The sequence below is a fragment of the Tachysurus fulvidraco genome, chromosome 2 (assembly GCF_022655615.1).
Source record: "Tachysurus fulvidraco isolate hzauxx_2018 chromosome 2, HZAU_PFXX_2.0, whole genome shotgun sequence".
Taxonomy (NCBI): domain Eukaryota; kingdom Metazoa; phylum Chordata; class Actinopteri; order Siluriformes; family Bagridae; genus Tachysurus; species Tachysurus fulvidraco.
Window position 1 is genome coordinate 6,501,873 of NC_062519.1, and position 18,079 is coordinate 6,519,951.

Genomic DNA, 18,079 nt, shown 5'->3' on the forward strand with positions numbered 1-18,079 from the left:
GATTCTGTGCATATGAGATAGCCAATGACGCAGGCTTGTCGAGTCAATAGAAAATACAGAGTGAGTCATGCTCATGTCTCACACACGCTCCTTTCCTCACTCGCTCATGCACTCACACACACACACACACACACACACACACACACACACACACACACACACACACACACACACACACACACACACACACACAAACCTCAGTGCCATGCACAGAGAAGCTATTCAGCAATGCCAGTGCAATATTCTTCACCCAGCCCACCAGCCACACACAGATACAGTGACAGCATCGGATGGCTGCATATCTAAGGAGGAAATTAAGCAAGCTCCGTAGTGCATTTAGGATATTAAACTAAGCCAAGCATGCCGTCTCGAAGAATATTTCCGTCATAATATCTAAAGAGGCCGACTGGCTTTACTCAAAGGGTCAGATTTCTTTAAGGGCTCTTCATATCCAGGCAGTTTTCAATACAAGTCTGGGGATCTTAAACAGAGCTGTTCCGCCATCATAGCGGCTTTCCTGTAGAATGCATTTCAGCAAATCCAGTCCATGAAAAATCCCTTCTTCTTCTTATTAGCATTCAGTGTTTGATGGTTTTGTGAAGCTTTTATACTAAATCCAAATGGCTCCACAGCTTCAATTAAAAATAACTAGAAATTTAAGGCAGCTCGAGAAAACCCAGAAATCTTCTAGAAGCATAAGTTTCTACAACTGCTGGCTCTTATTCATGTGATTTTTTGCAGTGAAAACAAAGTTAGAAAACAGACTAAATAAAACATTCCTACATTTATATTTTGACTTGGCAGTTTTTGGCTCTTTTCCAAACTTTAGGCACAATGACGCATCAATGCATATGTGTATAAAACCTGACTCAGGCCTGTCTTGCAAGTTAAGAGTGTTGAAAGAGTGTAACGAGAATGAGTCACACTTTGGATGTTCCGATGACCAAATATATTTCCTCATCCATAGCTTAACAACCCAGACTGAAATTGATGTATCTGTTTTTAGGCTATTTCCATTATTCCAGAAGGATATTTTGGTTAAAATTATGACTACATCTCAGTATTGACAAAAACATATGCCATTCTTGAATATTACACTTCATCATTTTAAAAAGTCTAACTCTATGTAGAGTATGCAGATGTATTCAGACAGCAGGCAACACACACGGTTGTTGGTGCTTCCATCTTTCATATTAACTTCAAGCAAGACTGAAAAGAAAATACTTACAATTTCTATTACAATTTCAAAACAAAAAAAACAAAATCTAGTGGTTAGCACGTTCACCTCACACCTTCAGGGTTGGGGGTTCGATTCCCGCCTCAGCCTGTGTGTGGAGTTTGCCTGTTCTCCCTGTGCCTCGGGGGTTTCCTCCGGGTACTCCGGTTTCCTCCCCCGTTCCAAAGACATGCATGGTAGGTTGATTGGCATCTCTGGAAAATTGTCTGTAGTGTGTGTGTGTGTGTGTGTGTGTGTGTGTGTGTGTGTGTGTGTGTGTGTGTGTGTGTGAGTGAATGAGTGTGTGTGTGTGCCCTGCGATGGGCTGGCACTCCGTCCGGGGTGTATCCTGCCTTGATGGCCGATGACGCCTGAGATAGGCACAGGCTCCCCGTGACCCGAGAAGTTTGGATAAGCGGTAGAAAATGAATGAATGAATGAATGAATAGTTGAACTGATTACTTCAAAAGGTTTTCCCTAAAATGTTGCTTAGTCAAACGACAAACAGTTTTAGGAATAAGTTTTAAAAAATGTATGCAAATAAAAGGGAAGAAAAACCATTTTTGCTACTTTTTTCTTACATTTTTTAAAATATATAATATACAAGAAAATTCTTAAATAATAATTAATAATTAATTTTTGACATGGAACAATGTTTGCTCCCTTATGTTAATTTTATGGAAACCTAGCTCTGGTGAAGACTGATGGTATAGATACATTTTCCATAATACCCAAGACTGCCAGGTCAGAAGACAGCTTAAAGCGCATGCATGTGGTTAGATCGCATTTTGATATGTGAACGATTTCAGGCCTGGCTGCTTAATTATTTCACTGGTTGAAAAGTTCAGCTATAATTTGTACGCCTCAACCTGCCATTTCCTATGTAATTTAACTGCTCAGAGTAAGGACGGGTTGCTCTAAAAAGCAAAATTCCCCTTTGAAGTTTCAGAGTATCACTCCAGCTTACTTTCGGAGACAAACAAATGACAGACATATTCAAAGAACTCAAAGTTGGATATCCAGCATTGACTTCAAGCGGTTGCACAAATCAAGAATGACGTGTCAGCGGAATGAAGCATCACAGATAAAAAGGAAAAATCTAGGTTGACAGAGTCACACCGTTGCATATGTTCCAAGGACTTTGTGCTGAATGGATTGCTTGTTGCTATCAAAGGCTTGAAAAGCCATCATGCGATGCAGGCTATGCAGTCCAGCTGATACTCTACTCAAGTGTGTACTTTTCTCCATGAGTCGAGTTAGAATGATTGTGATTTTTGACAAGACGGCACAAGCTCGCTGAAGAGTGGGACAAGAGTGTGTGTGAAGATTGAAGAGAGAAACTCGATTGGAGGGTAGAGTGGCCCAGATGCTGCCAGTGTACTCATGACTAAAGCATCTTCAGCTTCACTTGGAGAACCATAAGTCCCCTTCGGCAGCAGCATTATAGTCTAGGTTTGGAGTTTCCAAGGAGTTCTGATCTCATTCCAAATGTTTAAAACCTAATTTAAAATCTTAATTTCACCGAAAATTAAGTCTCCTAAGTGTGATTAATGCATAGAAGAGTTGTTGCTCTTTTCCCCCCAGTTCTTTATTGGGATCTTCACAGTATTTTTTTCTTTTTTTAAAAAAAATGGTTAGATAGTTTATTTATTTAGATGGTCAGTTACTTTGCTAGGTAGTTATCCATCCATCCATCCATCCATCCATCCATTTTATTGAGAGGTGACTCTAGTAAGACTCAGAGAGGTCTTCTACATATTGTGAATTTTATTACTTGTTAACAAAGCCTTTGAGGTTTTATTGTTTTGACTACTCTGGGTTCCCTGGAGAGCTGCCACTGATGCATTAAAAATGAGGAATCCAACAACGACTGTCTATTTTTTGGAGATAATGCCAAGAATGCCATCGTAAACCTTGCTAAATCTCGAAATTCTGACCAGAAAAAAATTAAGGATATAAAACTAAAAGAAATAAACAACCTTATCGATTGTAAGCAATCAAAACAACAAATAAGTTGATATTTGCGACCAATATCCATGCTAAAAATCAAGCCACCTGCAAAAGCATTTGCCAACCTGAGAAAACTAGTAGACCATTCTTACCCAATGCCAGTATATTTTAGTATATTAACAAATGCCTTACTGCCATGTTATTTGCTTAGAAATTAACAATTCAAGCCAAAAGTTTGGTATTATTTGTAAAGTGTCAGTGCTGTTTTCAAGCCATGGAATTGTCCAGAAATCTGACCCCTGGTCCTGTCAAAATTGGTGGTCTGGTTTGCGTCAACCAAACCATGCCACTGTCGTCACATTACTGACACTTATCATATAATGAAAGCAACTAATCCCCAACCCTTAGGGTCATTGTTAAATAAAAACAGACTTTCATAGTTCTGGAACACTGAAAAATGCATGTTTTGTGCTGTGCTGCATGCATGATCAGCTCTTCATTTGCAGGTATTCTTGCACAATGACATGCCCTGCATCCAAAACATTTGACTGTTGGTATCACAGGAAAACCTTGCGATGATTACGAATGTAAAAGCAAACCTGAGATTATTAGCCCTGCCCCCAAACGTGCACAGAATCTGTCTTGAGAAGAGAGTCCTTATTGAAAATGTCCTTATTAGCAGTAATTCAGAAAAATTTTTTTCTGCCACCTGATTGTTTACCAGTTTAAGCAAGACCAAGCTGGTCTCCAAGTAAGGTATTCATGTAATATCCACCCATCCATCCATCCATCCCTCCACCCATTTTCTAAACCATCGATCCTACACAGGGTCACACAGAATATGAAGTCTATCGCTAAGCAATCACGCCCCCCTACCAGCATTACTGTGCTAACAAAGCTAAAAATGAATGAATTCTAGTAGAGGTCATTTAGCATTCATTCACCATCATGTCATATTTCAAGCTGGTACATTCCTAAACTCACAGGGTAGATTGGTTCATTGGTGCCAAAGGACAAAAAGAAGATTAAATTGGGGAATTAATCATCATTCCTATGCGTAAGTATGGGTGGATGGATTGCAAGATGGAACAAATCCGTTTTTTTTTTTTTTTGGCTACAGCCAAGGATCTCATCACTGCATGATCACTGAGGTCGATTGGGTTCAACACACACTTACCATCTACAGCTCATCCCAAGTCTTCATATTCAGTTAGCATAACTGCATATTCATTTGGTGTGTAAAAATGCCCCTTTCTTATGCTGTTTTGCTTCCTGCCAATAATGGCATATTGCCAAGGTTGGCCAAGGCAGCAAAACATCTCTCTCTCTCTCTCTCTCTCTCTCTCTCTCTCTCTCTCTCTCTCTCTCTCTCTCTCTCTCTCTCTCTCTCTCTCTCAACCCTCTCTGCTTTTGCAAAGATCCATTTCAGCTCTAATGCTTGAGCTTGTTTTGCTTAACATTAAGGCTTCGCTGTATCTATTTCAAGAAGATGATGCAGCTGCTGGCATTCTGTCAGAAATATAGAAAGGAGTGAAACTACCACACATTGATGAGTGAATTCCAGCGGGACAAATGGCGAGTAGAGGACATCCGAATTGGATTAAAATGTCAGATCAACATTATAAGTTAGACAAACATGCGCAATGTTGAATTGGCTGTTTACAGAATGTCCCGGTAAAAGTATTTCCAATATCAGGCCTCTGCTTGGTGTACTTCTCTGTACCACAGGCGCTTTGTTTGGATTTGCACATGTAATCCTCTTTACGGCTTAGAATGCCACAAAGTCAGAACACCTTTAAGTCTTTGAATGCCTGGTAACGAGAGAAAGAGGGAAAGAGAGAGTTGGAATATTATCCTGTCTTTCAGTAATATCTCACACACTCGTTTAAACACCAACCGCCTGGCCATCAATTAATAATGACAGAGAGCGTGGGCGAGCCTGCAGTCATATGCTCTTAGCACTTTGGACGTCCAGGGTAGCTGACAGTCAGTTGTGGAAGGGAGGAGCTGAACTCTGAACAAACAATACAAGCAGCATCTGTAGTGTGAACAATATTGCTTTTGCTCTAATGTTAGCTTAGGGAGCCAATCTGTTTCTGGGCCAAAATTAAATAAAGACATGTTGCCGTGTGCACTAATATTGTCAAAAGGATTATGCTGGAGTGTTTTTAAGCACATGGCTATTTTGTTACTCAAAATTCAGAAGGGATTTTTAAATCCTAAAATATAAATCCACTAAATATAAATCCACTAAATATATTCAGTGAAAATTGAGTTCTCTTAACAGCAATCCTTTTGTAAATTTTGGAAATCTGGTAGATAAAAGGTAGATGACTGAAACTTAAAAATATTTTACATAAAAATCTTTTACAAGAACATCAGAGAAAGCAGGTTTTTTTTGGGGGGGGGAAGAGGGGGGAGGGGGGGTGTTATATGGTAGGACCTCCAAAACAGACTCATGACTATACAAAACCTCTGAAAGTGTGCTGTGGTATCTGACACCAGGATGCTAGCTGCAGATCATTTAAGTCCTGTAAGGTGCCAGTTGGGGAGTCCATGGATAGGCCTTGTTTGTTCAGCAAATCACACAGACACTCTATCGGATTGTGATCTGGGGAATTTGGAGGCAGAGTCAATACCCTGAACTTACTTTTTCAGTGTGACAAGCACATTATCTTGTTGAATGAGACCATTGCCATTAGGGAATACCATTGCCATAAAGTGCTTGCAACCAAGCCATGTCTTTTTAGGTAGGGGGCATGTGTCAAATTAACATCACTTTAATCTGAGGACCCAACTTTTCCCATGAGAATATTGCCCAAAGCATCACACTGACTCCACGGGATTGGCTTCTTCCCATAGCGCATTCAGGTGCCGTGTCTTCCCCAGATATGCAATGCACATGCACCTAGCCGTCCACGTGATATAAATAAAACATTATTCACTAGACCAGGACTCCTTCTTCCAATGCTTCATGGTCCAGTTCTGATGCTCATGTGCCCATTGTAGGTACCTTTGGCACTGGGCAGGGAGTCAGTATGGGCACTCTCTCCGGTCTGCAGCTATGCAAACAAAATACTATTTTTGCCAACTGTTGTGGAGAAATCTGTACACAGCACACTATATAATTTTCAAAACAATGTTTTTAACAAGTCTGTGCTACATGACTGTGGCAGAAAAAACCTACCAGCATAGGACTAGATCTAACAACACTTTGAGCTGCTTCTAAAAGTTTTGTTTAGATCCATAAATGGGCCCATTATGCAAAAACTTACTGTGTTGAGGACTGGATTGGATCTGAGGCAGAGATATGACCAATTTCAGAGCATCATAGCAAATTTATTGTCAAGTTTGAGTCATGTCTTAGGTTGACTCATGTCAAGGTCAGGATGGAAAACTCAAGCAAAGTGTAAATTGCTTTCTCTCATCCTTTTTTCCCCTAGTATTATGTGAAAAATTGAGATTCTTCTAATTCTTCTAAGGGCAGAAAATATTGACAAATACTGAGCTTTCAACTCAAAAAATAGATAAAAAAAAAAGAATGGAATCTTCTGAAATACACACACAAAAAATGTGTCTTCGAGGCCAAGTGAGAACAAATAAAAACAGCCAGAAAAGCCAACTCGCAGTTAAGGATTGGTGTCAAAGCAAACACAACTCCAACACATGCCAAGTGTGGAGGATCTGACAGTTTGCGCCTCTCCATATGCTCTCAAGCTCTGGCTGCTCTGCTAAAAGCATCTCAAGTCTCTACAAGCGTCTGGACATTCCAGATCAGGTGGATAAATGTCTTTCTTCTCCTTCTGATAGCTATCAGCACACTCTGAGTCTGTCTCCAGCAGGCTAGCCATCTCTGATGTCCCCTTTTGATTAAGGGGTTAGGGGAGGAATTGCCTGGTTTCATGCCTTCACTTGCTTCAGGCTAACATGGCTTGAGAATGTAAATCTCTGGGTCAAGCCTCCCCGCTGCCTGTGGCATCTTAATTTCATCATTTCAATTATAGCAGCCCCCCTTTTCAGTCCTCTATGGTGATAAAAGGCACCATTGACCATGTAATGTAGCTCAGGACAACACATTGAATAAAAATCAACCCTACTCATAAGCTTGGCTCCAGTAGGCATCTTTGCCCACATTATTTGCCCATGCTAAAAAAAAAACCTGTAACTCATGTTATGTTATAGTTAGCGGTTGCTATTTGTATGCAAATACACACTTAGGCCTGAGTCAGGATTGTCAACTTGCAGATGTAGCTACTTCTTTTTTTTTCAAGCAAAAGCATATGTTCACTTGTTTAAGTTACTCCATTTTTATGAGCAACTAATAATAATTAATCACTGTAACACTACAGTGGTTGCTTGTTGCATTTTAAATTAGGAGCCAGTTCATCTAGCATCTCGGATCACTCATGATTTGGGGGTTTAGACTTTCATATGTTTCCTTTTTCTACACATTCTTAAACATGACAAGTTTGTCCTGATTATAAATCATGAATTGCATTAACTCAGTCACATTTTAGATCTGTCCAAAGTGTACTGCTATAAATTTGATGTTAAAAGCCAAAAATCCAACTCGATCAATTGGCTCGAATAACAAGTCCTAATTATTTACAAGAAAGATGTTAATAATAGGGTAGCACCATTGGCATGGGCGTGGTTAACATGGATAACTTCATTCCCGTCTCCACCCTGTATGTGGAGTTTGCACATTATTCCCTTGTTTCGAGGATCTCCTCCAAAGTACACCAGTTTCCTCCCCCAGTCCAAAGACATGTCTGGTAGGCTGATTGGCATCCCTAAATTTTCCATAGCGTCAGAATGTTTACGTGATACTGAGTCCACTGGGAACTCCGGGCTCCCTGTAATCCTTCAAGTAATCCAAATCATAATAATAATAATAATCATTCATTCATTCATTCATTCATTCATTTTCTACCACTTATCCAAACTTCTCGGGTCACGGGAAGCCTGTGCCTATCTCAGGCGTCATTGGGCATCAAGGCAGGATACACCCCGGATAGAGCGCCAACCCATCGCAGGGCACACACACATAATAATAATCAATGATCCAGAATTTAGGATGGTATAAAACATACCTCTATCATCAAGATTATTCCAGAAAATCAAATTTCCAGAACATTTAAATTTATAGCTGGTCTATAATGTACTGCAACACAAGTTAATCTCATATTAAGAAATCACTTCATTTAACTTTGTTCTGTTTATCTAAGATGTCTATTGAACATCTGTTCATTCTGAGGCTGTTATTCAGAAAATTTGTTTAGGGCTATGTAAAATGAACAGGGTTGAACTTCAGGTCAAACAGCAGGTCTAAAAGCACTCAAGAAACAGCCACTGGCAGCTCTTCACACTCTCTTTTATGACTTTATTGCATTGCATTTAGCCACGTCTTTTACACTTCACCCAGCAGGCAACTTAGCATCTGTCAGGTCTTGAAGCTCCATTAAATAGGCCTTACACACCTTTTAACCATGATTAATTTATGAGTGATCGTCGCTTGGTTACCTAGACTCAGATTTAGATTTTCCGATATCAGGAATCTCAAAGAGCATCAGTTGCATCTGTTAGGGCAGGGGTTCTTAAAACATATGCAGCCAGAAACCCTTTAAACTTGATAACAATATTCATTGAACTCCTCAGTAATGATTAATTCTATTATTCTATTTATTGAAGACATTGAAATTGCTAATTGCTGTAAATTAAATTTATTGAATTCTTTGATGAAAAACCTGGATTGCGGGAAATCAGGTCAATTCGGTTTTCTCGTAGAATATCACTGTTTCATACGACAATGCTTGGCTTAAAAATCTTGGCATCTTGTCATTCAGATAAATCATCTGACTGAGAAAATCACATCATTGTACCATGCACGGTACAGGGGGCAGTCACCCCAGGAACACCCAGGTAGCTCCTTGTAAAGAATTTGTCAAGTTTTGGGAGTAGGTCTCCCTAGTGTCAGAATTGAAGTCACAGTCGCCACCATCAAGGGATAGAGGGTTAAATTAAAAATGACCCACAAGCCATGTGTGACTAGAAGCCAAGGGGAAAAAAAATGGTGCACTCTGGGTGGGATATATTCCATATTATGTCTCCCTTGTCAATCATATCAACTGTAACTAATTATAGACTTTGAGATCAAGTATGCAAAAGCAAAAAAAAGGATAGAAATGACCTTTTATTGTTTTGTTTTTGTGCTTTATGACTTAGATTAAGCAGCAGTTAATATTATATATCAGGGCTTAACTGGTATGGTACTGTATGTGCCATGGTTTAGCAAATTTGAAATGGCAGTACAGATTGCACAATGGTAAAGGCTAGTCACCATGTGATAACCTTTGTCAAAAAGTAGTGAACTTGCTGTGAGAATTCACATTATTTAAACATGTTCCCCTTTTCCTCAGTGCCATGACAAGCTATGATAATGACTTGGACATTGGGTGAAGGTCCGCGAACACCCCTGCAGCCCTGTCAGAAGTGTAACTATGCTCTATTCATATTTCATAGCCATCGCTAAAACCTGTCCAAGCCAGAGATGATTAATCCAAAAATCCTTTTATTGAGTAATGAAAAATGCATGAGGACCTACTGAATGATTCGGTTCAACTCTTGGGCAGATGGGCAGTTTAATGTCTCTAGCTTTAATTCAAAACATGCTCACTGCTGATGCCAGTGCATTGCTCTGAGACGTCATGATTGATTCACATGCATTTCTAATCAGGAGATAAAAGCAAAGCAATAAAGAGCAATACTAATATTCCAATCTTTTAGTATTGCCAATTTCCCAGTGTGCTTGTTTATTCTTATCAGCAATGTTAAAGCATCTCTTTTTATTTCTAAGAAATTTGGCCTTCACATTGAAGAATGGAATGTTCACCGTGAATGTAACGCTTAGTTTCTTTTTTGTTTTTTTTTCCTCACTCCCTACATTCTCAAAACATTTCAGGCCTGTTTGGATTTTAAATCTATCCTGCCCCTTTTCTCCTTGTTAACTTCCAATATTTCCAATAGATTTCCAATCTCAAGCCCAAACCTCGTTAAAATCTGCAGTTGTTATTGCCTCTGTGGAAATGCATAAGGTTTTTGCGGGAGAGTCTCTAAGGTTTTTGAGTTGGATTTTTCCTCGCCTCAAAAACCTGTTCTTTGGATGACACAGAGGAAAAGGGTTTCTCATTAGAGAATAAGAATGATGAATTTAAACCCCTCCCCTTCTCAGCACACATAAAGTGACATACAAGACAATGTAGCTATATTATCACCTTTATAGTTTTATGGAACCAGAGCTATCTATCAGATGAGACTGTTTTCAAACAAATTCAAGCTGTTGAATCAAGTGGCTCCTGGAATTTTTGCATCTTCCCTTCCTTGCAAGTAATAAACTTTTCCCACCAAAAGTAATCTTGGTGCAGGTCTCTGAGATGAAGCCTAATCTGAAATGATTCCATAGTTTGACACCATGAATGTGCAGATTTTTGGATGATAAATTTGATTTAGTTTCAGCAATAAAACAACAAAATAGAAAAAATACATTTTGGTGAAAGAACACCAATATTGGTGCACTCTTAGAAAGATTCACTGGGGTTCTAAATAATACCCGAGTTCTTTACTTAGCCCCAACAACACTTTACACCCAAAAGTTTTTATAGTCATAATGTGTTTACATGATTCTGCTATATTTTGGTATTTTAAGTATTTTTTTTACATTGCCAAGATGCATTGTAAAATGTTTCCTGCATATATTTTACAAATTAAGGACTTAATCTTAAAAGCTATGGTCAATGTTTTAATGCCACTACATTTACACTTGTCTTGAATGCTTTAACTTAGTCTTGAATGCTTTATTTCTCTAGTGTTTGTTTGCATAGTAATAATAAATCTTAGAATTTACATATTTCTTAAAGTTTTAATTATTTGCATTATTCGAGTGAAAATATAATTCTACTATTGTTATGAGACATACTGAAATAATCAGTACTTCCTCCATCTTGGCTTTTCTGAAGAGGTCATGCCATGACGTGTCAACCTTCTAATGGTCACATGTCTTCACATGATATGAATTCACCGGTCAGAGTTCACCAAACTTGAACTTTGGAACGCAGCGAAATTTCAAGCAAATCTTCTTGCACTGAGTTTGAGTTTCCTGTCTTCAGTGTTTGTCTTACGTACGAACGGAAGTCAATGGAACGAAAAGTTTAGCGCCTTTAGGGTAAGGATTACCCAAACCCCTCTTCTTAATAGTTTATGCATTCAAAATTTCTAAAATCCAATACACTGTTCTTGCTTGCTTGAATCTGTAAGAATTTTTCACAACATCTATATAATTAGATAAAGTCAGATTCAGCTTCTAGTGAAAAATATCCTTTAAGCAAGATTTACAACTTTCCATAATATTGGTATTATGTGTACACAGTGTACAAGGGAGACTCCTACATCTAATTATGTAATGATTTGCCTTTTAAACCAGCGGAAATGTGAACTTAAAAAAAGCTCAACGCACCACACCGCCTCCGGCACTGCCACTGTGTTGGTGGAAAAGGGGCTTTGCTATTCAGATCGGGCCAACCCGAATGTTGGGAGCGGAAAAACACTGAAATTAATTTCTGTGCTTGAGGATTGCCAACGGAAAGGAAGTGGACATGAGTTTTTTAAATTTTGGCAAGCACTGTCCCAAGTAGCTAACTTTGTTATTCTTAACAGAGGAGCCAAATAACTATGAGTCACAGTGAAATCAATTCTTCATCGCTTCTCTGCAGATCCATTTCACGCTGCTATTTATCAGACTTGACTATTTTTGGACTAACTTAGAAATTAGATACGTCAATAGTAGCATTCTGCTGAAACCCACAGCACACACACACACACACACACACACACACACACACACACACACACACACACACACACACACACACATACAAACACGTGAACAATTTCTTGTATGATGACATGAAAAATTAATGTTCAAAAGCACTGTGTGGTGCAATATGAGCCTCGTCATCGAGTTTAAGAATCAATGAAGCCCAGTCGATTTAGCATAAAAAGACGAGGAGCTTAAGGCAATTTTTTAATAATGAGAAATGGGTAGTTTCTAAGGCAGGAAAATCTAAGAGTGATTTCTGTGCTACTGTGTAAATGCTGGGATTATGTTCTGTTATATTCCTAGGCTAGGCCATGGAACAGAGGTAAGTGAAAAAGAATTGAGAGAGAGAGAGAGAGAGAGAGAGAGAGAGAGAGAGAGAGAGAGAGAGAGAGAGAGAGAGAAAGCTCCTGTAGCAGCCTTCGTAGCAGTCGGGACATTAAAAGTGTAGGACAGAGCACATTAATAACAGTACGTAGAACTGCCAGTCACATTAATCAGGCGCTTGCAGAGCGAAGCAGACAGCCAACACAGTCCCTGAGCCCCTGGAGCTCTTAATGTGGAGGTCAGCTCAGTTAGAGAGAAGAGAGAAAGGAGAGAGAAAGACAGAGATACAAGCCTACATGCCTCTGTAATCTGTGCTCCTATCTCACTTAACACTGCTGTCAAGTCAGCAACATGGGTTCTTCTTTTTTCCTAGATAGGATTTTTTACTTTAAAAATTATATTTATATATTACTTATACTTATATATACTTATATATACTTATATATATATATTTGCTTTTTTTTTAAATTGGAAATTGCAGTTTTTCTCTGTCATTTGTAAACTTCATGTGTTGATGAATGCCATTCTTTCATATATTACCAGGTGTGAAGCAACAAAGCTGCTTCTTTAGCCAAAGTCTAAAACGAGTCCTGACAGCAAAACTGTAGACTTTGGCACCTCTGAGTATTATGTGTCAAAAATAATGCTGATTAAAGAGGATGAGATACTACATAAAATACTAAATAAACACAAAATAAAGGAGTGCGGTGAAAACAGACAAAGAAAAAAGAAACAACCTGTCATGGGCTCTTAAACAGTGTATACATTAGATGGGCGAATTTGCTGCAAATATTTATTTTGTAATAATTTTATAATTGAGATACTGAGAAATAATATCAAGAATCGTTTATAAAGTTGGGGGGCTTAGTGGGTAGCACGTTCGCCTCACACCTCCAGGGTCGGGGTTCGATTCCCGCCTCCGCCTTGTGTGTGTGGAGTTTGCATGTTCTCCCCGTGCCTCGGGGGTTTCCTCCGGGTACTCCGGTTTCCTCCCCGGTCCAAAGACATGCATGGTAGGTTGATTGGCATCTCTGGAAAATTGTCCGTAGTGTGTGAGTGTGTGAGTGAATGAGAGAGTGTGTGTGTGTGTGTGTGTGTGCCCTGCGATGGGTTGGCACTCCGTCCAGGGTGTATCCTGCCTCGATGCCCGATGACGCCTGAGGGCACAGGCTCCCCCTGACCCGAGGTAGTTTGGATAAGCGGTAGAAAATGAGTGAGATGAGTGAGTTTATAAAGTTATTTCATTTATTTTTCAAATGGTGGAAAGGAGCTGCCGCAATTTTAATACACGCCCTTCGGTTTTATCATATTGTGCACACAAGCGTCGTTTTTATGCATCTTTTAGAAGTAAACACCCTCAAAATGGACAAGAAGAATTATTATTTTCCTCAGTTGGAAAATTATTCCGCTTGCCCAAGTTTTTAAAGTTTACAGGGGAAGAAAACTACCCTCTAACAAGCCTGCACTAGTTGTTACATATTCTTCTTCAATGTAAACATACATTGAGCAAACTGCTCATGTCAATCACATGTAACTCTTTCATAAACAATACTTTGCCCCTGCGGTGTGGCCAAGGATCTGTCGTAAGTGCTTCTCACCCTGTAGATTAGAGCCAGGCTCAATCAGTCCAAAGCACCTTGAGTGTGCAATTGCAAAGCACTTGCAGAATGCTTGATTATAGGTCTACTTCAGAGCTGAAGGTTCAAAGATCAGCAGTGGGCTGGATAAACACTCTTATCGAGCAGGCTAGCCTCAGAGAGGGAGAGTTTCTCATTTGAGTCAATTTATTTTTTCTACAACAAACACGAGAATAAACATAATTGCACTCTTAATAATGTGTTAATGAACAAAACACATTTAAAAGACTGGCATGAAAGCAAGGTAACCTTGTAGATGTTTTCTCTTATGGAGAAAACAAAATATATTTCTGGTGTCAAGCCTTAAATATGAATTCCAGGTGTTTGGACTGCTGTCTAGCAAGTTGTTAAAGGAATATTATTTATTACTAAAATCTAGTTACAAAGCCTTTTTACAATATAACAAAAAAATATAACCTGCAATTTTCTTCTTCTTCTTTTTCTTCTTCTTCTTAATTTCTATGTTTAACATGCATTGTATTGAAATGTACATAATTTGTATTCAAAGCAAACATTTGAGAGGAAATATGTCCTGGCTGATTGACTGCATTTTTGGGTAACTGGAAAAGTGCTTTGCTTGGTCATAATCATTCATTCATTAATTTTCTACCGCTTATCCGAACTACCACGGGTCACGGGGATCACAGGCGTCATTGGGCATCAAGGCAGGATACACCATGGACGGAGTGCCAACCCTTCACAGGTCACACACACACTCTCATTCACTCACACAATCACACACTACAGACAATTTTCCAGAGATGGCAATCAACCTACCATGCATCTCTTTGGACCGGGGGAGGAAACCGGAGTACCTGGAGGAAACCCCCGAGGCACGGGGAGAACATGCAAACTCCATACACACAAGGTGGAGGCGGGAATCGAGCCCCCAACCCTGGAGGTGTGAGGCAAACGTGCTAACCACTAAGCCACTGTGCCCCCCATTCGTCATAATCATTTTTCAACTTAATTGATTAGTGTTAGTAGAAAAATGCTAAAGAGCCCAAAGAGATTCTGGTCAATAAATCAGACAGAAATCAATGCAAATGCCTTCAAGTCTTTATTCAAATGATAAAATGGGCAGTGACAGGTTGCTGATCACATGGTTACTAAGACAGAACTGTTCCCAAAAGAATATATGATAATGAGCGTTCCAACCTTATGCAAACATATAGGCATGTCAGTGACCGAAGGCTATTATCAGCTCTACGCAGCTTCTACTGCTTCACACTACCAGCATATTGGTTTTTGAGTCACAGTGCCACTGAAGGCCCTGTGGTTGAGAACATCTGTGCAATATTTCCCCTTGTCTTGCATAGTATAGCGCTTACAGGAAACATATTTGCATATTCAGCCCACCAACTGCCAAAAATAGCCAGGAAACATTTTCATTGCATAACATTGTAGTTGATTATTAAGTTGCCTCTCGTGCAGGAAAACAGCATGCTTTAAAAAGCTATCAGAAAACAATGGAAGGTTGGCTTTCCTCGTCAACTGGCTGAATAGTGAGGGGGTAAACTAATAACTGTTATTAAAAGATGTTCTTTTTTGAGCAAGTCTCCTAATTGGCTCTTCTGCATCATAATACCAAGTCAGTATATTATCATTCAGGCGCAATATTTAATTAATAACAATCATGATTTTTAGTCTTCTTTACTCACAAACCTAAATTCTTTTATTTTTGTCTTTTGTGTTTAGCTTTTTCTTTATGGATCAATCGCCTGTAAAAAAATGTCACGTCTGTCTGAGACAAAATGAGAAAGAACTTTAACCCTCAGCTGCTCGAGTATATGCTTGGATCGTATTCTATGTCACTTCCTTGGACTGTATTCTATCTCACAGAATTAGTAGCCAGGGCCAAATTATTAAAACTGTCAAAAAGATCAGTAAATACCTACAGTATATTCTCTACATTTGACATTGAAAATAACTTTCCACATCTCCATCAAACTGCTCTGAAAAAATAAATAAATAAATAAATAAATAAATAAATAAATAAATAAATAAATAAATAAATAAAAGAAATCCTGACAGTCAGTCAACACTTTGGTAAAATATTCAGTTTTATAGATGCAGCTTCAAAGCACAGGAATGCAGGTCTGAATACTTTTGTTTTCCAGCCGCCAGAGAAAACAAATGCACTTGCCATAAATCATAGGTAAAGACAAAACAGCTTGGATTCCTTTGAAAGAACATAATACTTTGGCCTGTTCGAAAGCAGACTGGGTATATTAATCTGTAAAGATGCAGCAAAACCGATGGTGCTTTTTTTATTCTGTGTTGTTTTCTGTGTTTTTTGAGACTCCTGGATACGGATAAAAGAAATGAGTCACCTACTTCATTTTAATCAATCCTGGGTGTTTTTGAATATTTTATTTTGTTCAATTTATCATGGATGTTGTCTTGTGCTGCTACGAATGAATTTCTAGCTGCTGAGTTTCATGTTTAAGATGTAATGTTGTTTAAACTGTATCTTTAATAGAGCGCATGGGGTGTCTGACCTGAGCAAGCTGAGCAATATAAGTGAGTGTGGTCATTAAAAATTACTGACCTGACCTTAGCGAGCGGAGTGTGGTCATTAAAAAATGAGAGCAAGGTGCTGTGGAGTGCTTGAGTTTGCGAGCAGATTGGAGACCCAGGTGAGTAAAGGGAAGCACTGCATAGTGCTCAGTCCTCGCTGAAGTGAAGCGCTCTTAAACATGACAGTTTCCATTGTGGTCTATTTATGCTGCATGTTTTATTGGGTTACTTGCATTGTAGGAAAATACTAGTAGCTGTAGAACCTCCTCTAGAGCTTTGCTTGGATTATATTGTCCAGATTGTGTTATTTCTTCATTGGTTGGTATCAGAAACATGATTTCTTTTTATGATTATGAGTACAAGTAAATTAGCACAGTATTGAATGTATTCCCAACAACCACATGCATCTATCTCTATTAATCTGTTTTACACTGGCCTCTTAGTCAGATTCAGATAAACCTTTGTGTGTCATAGCATGAAGCTTTCTGAAAATGAAACATGCACAAAAGGCACCAGCCCCATGGCTTTATGGACAAATCCGTGTCCTGATGTGCAGGCTGTGTTGTCAGATGAAGGGATTAAGAGTTAGCTAACTGGGTCTCATTAAAGACATGGCTACAAGTCGAACCTCTGCTCTGGCAACAACAACAGGAAAACTTTATTTATTCAAGCTAAGCCTATTAAGAATGTCCTCTTATGCCAGGCTGCCTGATAGGGAAAAAGCAACTTGGGTCCTGTTTCTGGAGCAATGTGGGTCCAAGAGCTTCGTTCAAGGACACAGAGAGATTTAGGACATGTAGTAAACATATTAAAGCAGAGAGAGAACTTTATTCATATTAATATTGTATTAATGAAATTCAAATGTTCTACTCTTAGAATATTTAACCACCTTTATCAGTAAAAAGGCTTTTCATTATCTCAGTGTCAGTCTACATTATTTAAAATAGATTGGTTTGGTCAGTAGTTACAGAAAAGTAAAAAACATACATCTGGCCGCTATAAGAGAAAAATCAACAACAGGGTGATGTGATGTAGTTGGATATGTCCCTATAACATCACAGTAATTTGTCATTGATTACAATATTTATTTTTTAAAGAACACATAGCATCATAGCATGTTATCGCTATGCTACAGCAGATATCACCATCTTTTTTTTTTCTTGAGAAATAAGACCAAAAGAAATACAGCTGAGACATTCATCAGGAGATCACATGTTCAAATCCCAATGATTATACAACAATCTGTGGCTGGGGCCAAAGAAGTCATATCAGCCATGTGCTATGGGTAGGAGGAATGGTATACACTCTCCGTCCTTTGTCAACCCCAGCAACCTTAGCCAATTGCAGGCATCTGTGCATAGATTGTGCATGGACTGTGCATGGAGTTTTCAAACTCCAAGGGATAGGACATGGTTGGCTGGATGTGTCACAGAGGAAGACGATAAGATTAGGGATTACTGGCTTGTGGGTAGGGATTTGCATGTGACCGATTGGGGAGAAAACAAACAAAGAAACAAACATAATAATACTTAGTCAATTCATGTTTATGTGTAATCC